At 35.8% G+C, this 12,184-nt stretch overlaps 1 long non-coding RNA gene across 1 annotated transcript; it reads left to right on the top strand.

The window, feature by feature from the left end:
• The first annotated feature begins 11,179 nt into the window (after positions 1-11,179).
• Positions 11,180-11,937, top strand: LOC132622036 (uncharacterized). Its single transcript, XR_009575801.1, has 3 exons — positions 11,180-11,293; positions 11,390-11,434; positions 11,595-11,937. It is a non-coding gene; the product is annotated as an uncharacterized LOC132622036 (long non-coding RNA).
• The last annotated feature ends 247 nt before the right edge of the window (positions 11,938-12,184 follow it).

Below are 12,184 nucleotides of genomic sequence, written 5' to 3'. Positions count from 1 at the left end.
TCAGGAATTTTGAAGTTTCTATTTCTGTGTTCTCGCTAGAAATCACAGATATTAATAGAATAGAGGAAAGACAATGTAAATAATAAAAAGATAAATAGAAAATTAGGAGAGTCGAAAAGGGAATTACTGGTACAAAGGAACTAAAAAGCACAAAGAAAAACGGGAGTTAGTAATTTTCAAGATAGATTCAAACTTGTGTCTAACAGCCATGAAACCTTTGTCTAATTTGAGATTGGGGGTGACAGGATCAAATATTTAACCTAGTTTAAGCAAATTGCAACATAGGTATATATATTTTTGTCAATCTAAGGGGTGCCATGCCACCTCCAACCTAAAGGGTGGATCCGATAGTTATTCAGTAGACATTTGTATTAACACAAAAGCTCGATAAATAATGAAATTATTGAAGGAACTACAATAATTATTTTTAGCACACACACGGACCTGGATATGTTGGGCTAAAATGACTCAAAGATACTCTTAACATGATGTGATATTGTCCGCTTTGGGCCAAGCCCGCACGTTTTCCCCAAAAGACCTCACATCATTAAGAGTATAACTCCTTATAAATAACTCCCTTTTCTTTTCAGCTATCAATGTGTTACTTTGTTCGCACACCCAACAGATACACAATAAGAATTTGCACAAGGTAGCTAGAGTTCTTCCGAGATCAACATACGCATTCCACTTAAGCTTGTTAGAATGCATTGCAAGCTTTCCAATCTTTTGTCTTAAAAATACAAAGCTTGCAAACCCAACCATCACTGCAGTCCTCATTGTAGTGACAACTCCTTAAACAAGCCATCGTATTAGCAAAAGGTTGGACTAGCATGCGTTCTAACCCTTCTGAATCTTGATTAACATCTCTGGAAGCAGTCACTTCATACATGAATATTAAGATGCATTAGCTATAATGTAAAACACATGGATGTAATATGTATATAATTCAAACGATGTATAGATTTTTCATACATATACATTGACCCATGAAACATGCTTTTGAACAATATGTATGTGTGTGTATCTCGTGTGTATGCATATTACAGATAAATATATATACAAAGAGGGAGGGAGAGAGAGATTGATGGATACTAACCAGTGGCTGCCATAAGAAGAATAGTCAAAAGAAAAAGAAACTAGAGCAAAGCCATGTAGCTAGTAGAACTACCTGAGCTTTACAAAGAAGAAGAGGATATATACTTCGTGTGTGTCTCTCTTCATTGCTTCAATGGCCACAATTTATAGACCTTCATACAAGGTAATTTGCCCTCTTGAAGTAATTACCACTGCTATCACTCCATTTTTTAATTAGTTCTTAAGTGATTCAATTTTCAACTCTGGATTTGCTTCCCATATGACTCACTTTTCTAAAAATTAAATGTTCAACTTAAACATCTTACGTTATAACTTGTAACTAAGGTTGTTTCTTTTGTTGAATCTTCATATGAGCTTTTACTTTTTTCCCCGTGAAGAATATCAGAATAGAGAATCTTCAGCACAAATTGAGGGATACACTGAAGATGGAGGTTCTTTTTAATGTCTGCAGCATCAGTAAACTAATACAATTGTGCATGCCTAAATAAATAAATGCAATGCAATGCAATTGTTTTTACTTTTTGATTTTTTTCAATGTTGTGGAGAAAGTGATGAAGCTTCTGCGCAGAGAATGGCTGGCAAGCAGATCGGATTTTACAATCGGCGGCATCAGCTCCATTTCCAAATTCCACCACGATCTGATTTCACTGATTATTAAACTGGATGTGCTTGCTTCCATGATTAATCGTAAGTTATTATCAAAGCACTCCGCGGATATTAATAACCACATGTGTTTCTCATTCAGTTGAGCTAAAAATAGTGGACTATATGCTTACAGGAGGTGGTAACTTGGACTTCTGAGCTATCAATATAATCAAATCCCAATAAACAACAGAGTAATATAATAACCACATGTGTTTCTCATTCAGTTGAGCTAAAAATAGTGGACTATATGCTTACAGGAGGTGGTAACTTGGACTTCTGAGCTATCAATATAATCAAATCCCAATAAACAACAGAGTAATATAATAATCACATGTGTTTCTCATTCAGTTGAGCTAAAAATAGTGGACTATATGCTTACAGGAGGTGGTAACTTGGACTTCTAAGCTATCAATTAATATAATCAAATCCCAATAAACAACAGAGTAATATAATAACCACATGTGTTTCTCATTCAGTTGAGCTAAAAATAGTGGACTATATGCTTACAGGAGGTGGTAACTTGGACTTCTGAGCTATCAATATAATCAAATCTCAATAAACAACAGAGTAATATAATAACCACATGTGTTTCTCATTCAGTTAAGCTAAAAATAGTGGACTATATGCTTACAGGAGGTGGTAACTTGGACTTCTGAGCTAACATTATAATCAAATCCCAATAAACAACGGAGTAATATAATAACCACGTGTGTTTCTCATTCAATTGAGCTATAAAACAGTAAAAATCAATATAATCAAATTCTAATAAACAACAGAATAATAAAATTAGACCATGTGCTCTATTCATCGAAATCGCCCATCAGAATGTTAACTATTGCAGTAGTTTTTTTTGGTCAAATAGAGGACTAAATGTACTACTCCCTTCGTCCCAAATAGATTGTCATAGTTACTATTTGAAAAGTCAAAGGATATTTTCTTTGATCATAATTTTTTCAAATATTTTTTAAGTATTTTGAATTGTTAACTATTGTGACTTTTAGTACTTTTTATGTTGTTTCTAAATATGTAAGTTCTATTTCAAAAAATTTAAATATTCTATGTCCTAATCCACACCGACATTAGTTAGTTTGACCCTCGTAAGCTGAGTCATGACAATCTTTTTGCGACAGTGGGAGTATTTGTTGATTAATATGAGTCATTACAAATTGAGTTTGTGCTACTAAGAGCACTTGGATTTCCAAGTCGGACCACATAGTCTGTGTTATTATTAGTTTTACCCAAATCAACAACGCATTAAAAACAAAAAGGATACACTTGCAGCAATGAACAGGAAATTTGGGATGATTAAGGGGCTATGTTCGCTTGGTAACATTTTCCCCTTCGGTTGCCTCGCAATACATTCCAGGTATTTTGCAGAAACAAAGCATAGACATGTTGATTGTCAAGGTGCGAGTGTGATTAGAGCATTGAGTTAGGACTAAGTTCAATGTCTTATCAGAGTGTGCACAAGTAACAAAACATTCAAAGTTCCCTTATCAGTTCCGTTATAGATACCATTCTCCATATTACTCTGCTGGTCGATAAGAGCATACCTTCTCTGCAATTCAACAATTTTGTCCAACAAAAGTTATTCTATTCCTTTTTAGAATACTAAAAAATATTCACAAGAATATAAACTCTATGAAATAGTAAAAATGTGATTCCGCTTTACCTCCGTTAATTTACAAGAAAGTACATGACATGGAAAACCTTTTGTATTGTCCAATCATATTTGGGGAGTCTCAACTCGATTATGATATATGAATCTGCACAACAACAACTAATTGGAAACTATAAGCTAATAACATTCAACCAATGCAAAGGTGAAGTTTCAGAAAGAGACAGTGACTGAGGTTAGACAAAAATAGTTTGTATTTTTCAAATACATTGCAATTTGCAAATACCAACACACAAGCTATAATTATAAAAGACCTTTTCTATATACATCTACTGAACTATTATGATGATTTTTAATTAGAACAGGTGCTCATGACTATTGTATAACAGATAGTATAATCAGCCTTTCACTATTATGGTGAAACCTTAACTACTGTTGATACAATTGTAACATCTATTCCTAGGAGATCTCCTACAAGGACTATTCAAGAAAAGAGTTCACTGCACCATTACACGAATATGTATAACAGCAAAAGAATCACTCATGAATATACAAAATAATTAGTGCATAAGAAATGTGAATGCATTTACATGGCCTCCAAACAATTAGGAAATTCAGTGACATCCGCATAATCTTATAAATCAAATTTCAATTTAGCAAATCTTTTTTTAGTTCACAAACTGTTGGATTACTTCACAAAGGATTGCCTTGTTTCCTACTAACATGGATGCATTCTAACAACTAATACTTTATGAATTTTTACTGTTCAGTAAGGCAAGTGTAATAGAATAATAGAAATATCCATAACTTTTACACATTTCGACAAAGCATTGACATCGAAAACCCTAGCAATTAAGCAGAATAATTCAAGTGTTGCCCTGCTAAGCTGTGTGTCGCAGGACTTGAAAAAACAATCCAAGTCTGACTTGGTCCTATGGTTGTGCGTCGGCACAACATCTGGGAGAAATTCCAAAATTTTCTGTACGATGCCGATGAGGATGTACATGTTGTGTCTCCAAAATTGCAGAACACAAAAAGCACGTCGGCAAAAGAAAAAATACTTCTTTTTTCAACGCTTTTGAGAGCTTTAATTTGAAGGAGAAAGCGACTTAGGGCTTTCCCTTTGCACCTGCGGTAAGAATCAAAACACCCTTGTGGGCATTCAAGTCATATTATTTGACGGAAGAATACACAAGGATTAACACAAGAAATTATAGATTTTTCATCCAATTTTCAAGAACTCAAGAAGAGACGAACATAAAACTTCTTCGAAAAGGTAAAACTTGACTCTCTCTTGCTATGAGTAATAATGGAGTATAAGGAATGAAATATGCGGACTAGCAGATTATTTAAATCATGGATTACATGAATTCTATCCGCATGGATGGAATTTTGGTAATACATAGGATAAAGTTTAAATCTTATTTGAATTTGTATTGATTATCTTTTACTCCTGAGCGTCAGGTGAGTAGTCAATAGAATGTTGAATTACATGAAGGACACGAGAATTTGAGCAAGTTTGTAGCTTGAGGTAAACTTAGTGCAATCACCACAAAAAGAACATAGAATTTTATTTTTTTGGAGAAGATGTTACCGGGGTTAGTTCCCATAGATCACTATGGATTTTTGCTAATGTAACAACTTCTCTTTTATTTGATACTTGGAAGGGTAACTTACAGTCTCTTTTTCATTTGACAACTAGAACAACTGAGCATTTTTTTTCCAACTATTAAAGGATAATTAATAAATTTATTTTTTATGCAAATAACTAATTAGGATTTTCGAATGTGGATATCCTAGTTGTTGATGCCAGATTATGTTTAATGTGGGTGCCTGATAGATTATGTAAATCATATTATGTTTTTGTGTATATTTCCTTGTTTGTTAAGTGTATATCTTGTCCATAATTATCGCTAGTCAATCCCTTAATCTTAGGCTTAATCTTAGGCTGAGATTTCTACTGTACTTTGTATATATTTCAACGTTAAGCAATGAATCAAGCACAGAGCATTATCCTATATGGTATCAGATTGCCTAGGTTGTCGATCCTAAGCAAACTCTTTCTCTCTTTTCTTCTCTCTTCCGCCCTAACTCAGTTCTTTTCTAATCTCCATGGCCAATTCCTCCCAACTTCACCCCGCAACGCTTGTCACCAATATCAAGACATGTATTCCCATCACTCTTGACTATGATGGTACCCAATACAATAACTGGTCGACCCTATTTCAGCTCCATTGCCGGGCTACCCTAGTAATCGACCACATTCTTGAGGACAAAGACAACACACCCACTGCCCCAACTGCAGCTGATAAAGCTCTCTGGCAGCGTCTAGACGATATCGTTCGTCAATGGATTTATGGAACCATTTCTAATGATCTTCTTAATTCTATTATCAATCCAGATGACACTGCTATGGATGCCTGGAAACGATTGGAAGATTTTTTTCACAACAATAAATCGGCTAGAGCATTACACTTGGATGCTCAATTCACAAACACTCGTTTGGAGCAATTTACTGGCGTCAAACAATATTGCACTCGCCTGAAAACTTTGGCAGATAGCTTGAGGAATGTCGGGGATAAAGTCTCCGATAACCGTATGGCTCTTCAACTTCTTAAAGGCCTATCCGAAGAGTACAAACCCTTTCGGACATCGGTTCGTCATATGTCTCCTCTTCCGTCATTTGACACCCTTCGATCCATGCTTGAACTTGAGGAGCAAGGAAATGAAGACACGGACACTACCTCTGCCACCGACACAAACGAGTCTGCTCTTTTCTCATCCTCTAATGATGCTACGGGTTCTCAGTACGGTTCAGCAGGCAATGGAACCACAAACCATAGCAATTCGGGTAGTCGTGGCCGAAAGTCGAACAAGGGATGCGATGGTAAAAACTGTGGTGGTAGCACCGGTGGCCAGAACAATAACCAACTGGGGCAGCAGCAGCCGAAACCCAATAATAAGCAGCAGCAACCACCGAGAGGAAATCAACAGCGGCAATTTCCTTGGATGTTCCCTTCTCCTTGGGCCTTTTATCCTCAACAACCTTGGGCCACTCCTCCTTGCCCATATCCATCTCAACAACAAGTCCCATATTTCTACAGTCCTAGGCCTTTGGCAAGAGATAATCAACAAGGCATTCTTGGTCCAAGGCCCGCTCAAGCCTATTATTCTGATGGATCTCAGTCTACTACGGGTTATGCTCCTACGGACATCAATCAAGCTATGCATACTCTATCCATGATCGACCCGAATTACTATATGGACACAGGAGCTACATCTCACATGAGCAATTCCCGAGGTAATCTATCTCCCTATTTTCATTTGAGCAAAAGTAATCATAATTCTATTATTGTTGGCAATGGTAGCAGGATTCCAATTTCGGGTTACGGACATACATCCATTAACCAAAACACCTTACACCTTAAAAATGTTCTTCATGCTCCACACTTAATTAAAAATCTAATTTCTGTCAGAAAATTTACTACTGATAACAATGTTTCTGTTGAGTTTGATCCCTTTGGATTTTTTGTGAAGGATTTACAGACGGGGAGCAAAATAATAAGGTGTAATAGCACCGGAGACCTCTACCCTTTTCAAGATGTCGCTTCTTTCAATTCTCCTTCAGCTTTTGCAGTTCTTTCTTCTAGTGTGTGGCATTCCCGTCTAGGTCATCCGGGAAATGCAATCCTTAGTTCTCTATGTAGAAATAATCTCATTCAATGTAACAAGGCTACTTCTAATAGTTGTCATTCATGCCCATTGGGCAAATTAATAAAATCGCCTTTTTACGATTCTTTATCTCATACTACTATGCCATTTGATATCGTTCATAGTGATTTGTGGACATCTCCTATTCCTAGCTCCCTTGGTCACAAATATTATGTTCTATTTCTTGACAATTATACAAATTTTTTGTGAACTTTTCCCATCAAATATAAGTCCCAGGTCTTTGATTTGTTTCTTCAAATACGAACATATATTACTACTCAATTTGAGAGGGAAGTTAAAACTTTTCAATGTGACAATGGTCGGGAGTTTGACAATCACCCATTCCACAAATTTTGTAGGCAACATGGGATGAGTTTTCGTTTTTCTTGTCCTTCTACTTCTCCTCAAAATGGCAAATCGGAGAGAAAAATAAAAACTATTAACAATATTGTTCGGACTCTCCTTTGTCATGCATCCATGCCTCCCTCTTTTTGGCATCACGCCTTAGCCATGGCTACTTACCTTCACAACATCTTACCAACAAAACTTTTAGGCTATAAATCTCCTACTCAAATATTATATCAAAGGCATCCGGATTATTCCCACCTTCGAGTTTTTGGTTGTTTGTGCTTTCCTCTATTCCCATCTTCTACTATTCACAAACTTCAACCTCGTTCTACACCTTGTGTCTTTCTAGGATATCCTTCTAACCATCGTGATTACAAATGTTATGATATATCTAGTAGGAAAATTATAATTGCTAGGCATGTTTGGTTTGATGAAACGGTTTTCCCTTTTGCTAAGGTTCACCCTCCTTCTTCTCATTCTTATGATTTTCTTGATAAAAATACAACACTTCTTGAAAATCCTATTTTGCGGCATCTTATCCATCAATCTCCACCAGCCCATGATGCTCCGAGCAATGCACCTCATTACAATGCTACCCAAACTAATGAGCAGCAAAATCCACAGCCAACCCACGGCCCAACTTCTCCATCCGCAGCCCACTTGCGGAACCCACTGTCTTCCTCTAATATGCAGTCTTCTTCACCCACTCCTCATAGCCCACCCTACATTCCTCCTCACTTACTGACAAGGCCCAATACTACTAGTCCTACTTTGCCAAGCCCAATGCAAACACCTCCACCAACCCGCCACATGACTACTCGTAGTCAACATGGCATTTTTAAGCCGAACCCGAAGTATCAAGACCAAGCATTACATGCATCTTCCACCTCCATATCACCTATTCCAAAAAATCCGGCACTTGCTATCCGTGATCCAAATTGGAAAATTGCTATGCAGGATGAATACGATGCTCTTATTGAAAATGGGACTTGGGATTTAGTTCCTCGTCCACCTAATGTGAATGTTATTCGGTCTTTATGGATTTTTCGGCATAAAACAAAGTCCGATGGCTCTTTTGAGAGATATAAGGCTCGTCTTGTTGGTGATGGTAAGTCACAACGGGAAGGTATTGATTGTGATGAGACTTTTAGCCCGGTTGTAAAGCCGGCTACAATTCGGGTGGTTCTTAACATAGCTTTGTCTAAATCTTGGCCTATTCATCAGTTGGATGTAAAGAATGCTTTTCTCCATGGTAAATTAAATGAAACTGTCTACATGTATCAACCAATGGGTTTCAAAGATCCTTCTCGGCCCGATCATGTTTGTCTTTTACGCAAGTCTCTTTATGGTCTCAAACAGGCACCGAGGGCTTGGTATCATCGTTTTGCTAATTATGTGGCAAAAATTGGCTTCATTCACAGCAAATCTGACAACTCCCTTTTCATTTATCATCATGGCTCCGATATTGCATACATTCTCTTGTATGCTGATGATATTGTTCTTACAGCTTCAACAGAGTCTCTCCGGCTTCATATCATTGCTAAACTCAATTCCGAATTTGCTATGAAAGACTTGGGTACATTGAGATATTTTTTGGGAATTGCCGTCACTCCTATTAGAAATGGCTTATTTTTGTCTCAAAGAAAGTACGCACAGGATATTCTGGAAAATGCAGGAATGTCGCAGTGTAAATCATGTCCTACTCCAGTCGACACGAAAGGGAAATTGAGCTCAAAGTCCGACACCCCCTTCGATGATCCAACTACTTATAGGCGCTTGTGTGGCGCTTTGCAGTACTTGACATTCACTAGGCCTGACATTTCCTATGCCGTTCAGCAAGTCTGTCTATTCATGCATGCTCCCATGACAGAACATATGGAGGCTCTTAAACGGATTCTCCGTTATATTCAAGGTACGATTGACTTTGGTATGCATTTTTACAAGTCTTCGATTCAATCTATCTTGTCTTATACGGATGCAGACTGGGGTGGGTGTCCAGATACTCGTCGATCCACATCCGGTTACTGCGTTTTGCTCGGGGATAACTTAATTTCATGGTCATCTAAACGTCAACCCACTTTATCCAAATCAAGTGCCGAAGCCGAATACAGAGGGGTTGCAAATGTTGTATCTGAATCGTGTTGGGTTCAAAATTTATTCCTTGAGCTACATTGTCCGATTTCAAAAGCTACTTTGGTTTACTGTGACAATGTCAGCGCCATCTATCTTTCCGGCAATCCAGTTCATCATCAACGAACCAAACACATTGAGATGGATATTCACTTCGTTCGTGAGAAAGTCCAACGTGGTGAAGTTCGTGTTCTTCATGTTCCATCCCGTTACCAAATTGCAGATATCTTCACCAAGGGTCTGCCTAAGGTTTTATTTGACGATTTTCGGGACAGTCTCAGTGTTCGGAAACCTCCAGCTTCGACTGCGGGGGTGTGATAGATTATGTAAATCATATTCTGTTTTTGTGTATATTTCCTTGTTTGTTAAGTGTATATCTTGTCCATAATTATCGCTAGTCAATCCCTTAATCTTAGGCTTAATCTTAGGCTGAGATTTCTACTGTACTTTGTATATATTTCAACGTTAAGCAATGAATCAAGCACAGAGCATTATCCTATAGTGCCGTATGCAGATCTCCTTTCAAATTATATAACATGTCTCGTTTATTTCCTTTTTCCAGAATGTTTCTAGTTTTCTTGTCTTAAACAACAAAATCTCCGAGTGTGAATTCTAATGAACTTTCATTATCTTTCATAAATTTACACATAAAAATAAGATTATCTTGAGATCAGGTACAACCAAAACACCTTTGAATGCCCTATTGGAGTTGAGATGTGGTTTTCCATCTTGCTCGTCAACATCCTCCCTCATTTCGATAAATTTAAAATGCATTGGTGATAAATTAGGAATTAAAAGCTGCCTTGAATTTTTTTATAGTAATTGTTGATAAATCTAATATTTACAATAATTAAGGATACTGTAGTAAACGTTTAAGTTATTGTACAACATGATATAATAACATAAAATATTAAAATATTCTTAGATCACTAGAAAATGATATGATCTATTCAAATATTATATCTCCAAAATATTATTGTATAATACGATACAATACAAAATAACACATTATGAAACAATCGGTGATAACCATCCAAAAATAAAATAAAAATTAACATAGAGTTAATAGTCTTCAGACTAGTAGGTTTCACTTCCAATAATTAGGTATACTCAAGTTAAACACTACAAAAAAAAAAAAAAAAAAATTAGCTACAAACTACGTTGCTAATCTGTCGCTATATAAGATTAACGACAGATTTTAATTTGCTGTTTAGCTACCAAAATTGTCCATCGCTAATTTTTCTATTTTTATTTTTTATAGCATTGACTTTTTTTTTTTTTTTTTGAATAACTTAGGATTTAAATCAGAAGAATTTTGAAAGAGAAATAATGAAAATAATTACGAAATATGTTTTCTACAATAGAAACATAATTTATACAAAATGCCTATAAGAATAAATTCTTGAGATGTATAATTATTTTATTGAGTTAATTACTCCGTGAATCTACAGTAGGATTTGCTCCCACTATTTAACATCTTACCAATTGGGAACTGTATGATAGTTTGACTATATTTGGGACTGAATCAGATTTACTAAAATTGGTAAGAACTTAATCACAAGAGAAAAATAGAAATCCTAAAGTCCTATTTAAACTCATATATGTCTTATCATTCTCTCATCCCTCTCTTCTCAAGCTTCGGCTATACATGAAAACATCTCAGAACAAGGACGACGTAGATGTTGCGGTTCCATCATGAATTCTCTTTATAAGTTCATGAAAATTGGTTCAATGAATCACCAAGTTGTAAGTTATTCTTTACTTTATTTCCTTTCCTTTAATTGATTATGTTATTATATCAATTCATTCTTTAGTATCTTACCCTTCTAAACGTTCATTTAGGTTTTGGAGTCGCGATACAAGTACTCCTTGTTAGCCAAAATCATGGTATGTAAATGCACTAAGTTTGTTTCTATATGTGATACAATATTAAGTAAAATTGATATGCACCCACCATCCTGATTTAATTTTAGTCTCTCATTTTATGAAAGTTAGATTGACTCGTAAAGTTAAACGTAAAACTAAAATTTACTCTTTCTTTTTTCAGGTCTGAAAATCTTTGCTACTTGGAGTATTCTATGTAAAGGCAAGGACGTGGCAAGATCCATGTCATGGTTTTGTAGTCATAGCCATGACTATAAGTGACTCGGCTGGATCACGATATAAGATCAGGACTAGCCTAATAAAGAGTTCTCTCTGTCTATTCATGTGTGGAAGATGTAGGTCCCTAAGGATAACAATTGATGATGTCATGTATTGCTAACAAATACAACTAAAAAATATCTGTGGTTGTGTTGGGTTAGATAGCCTTTATATTTGTTACCTTAAAGATGATTCTATATGTATAATTGTTGATTACACGCCTTGTTTCAATATGCAAATATTCTAGGTTGTACGTACATGTATTATTTGAAACAAAAACTGTGTTTTTAATTTTTGTTCACGACTAAGAACACTTTTTTTTTGTTATTTTGTTCTCACAATAACGTTTTGGATAATGGCCTAATAATAGGGATAATGTTAGGTAATTTAGACTTCCTCAGCCCATATGTAATCATTTTTTGAAGGTGAACAAAATATGCAATTGATATTTAAAAAAAAAAAATCAATCTAAACTAAAAAAAATGAACATGGAAA

This window comes from Lycium barbarum, chromosome 2 (genome assembly GCF_019175385.1).
Source record: "Lycium barbarum isolate Lr01 chromosome 2, ASM1917538v2, whole genome shotgun sequence".
Lineage (NCBI taxonomy): Eukaryota > Viridiplantae > Streptophyta > Magnoliopsida > Solanales > Solanaceae > Lycium > Lycium barbarum.
The sequence above is the reverse complement of the archived record's forward strand: the minus strand, read 5'-3'. Positions and strand labels throughout refer to the sequence as shown.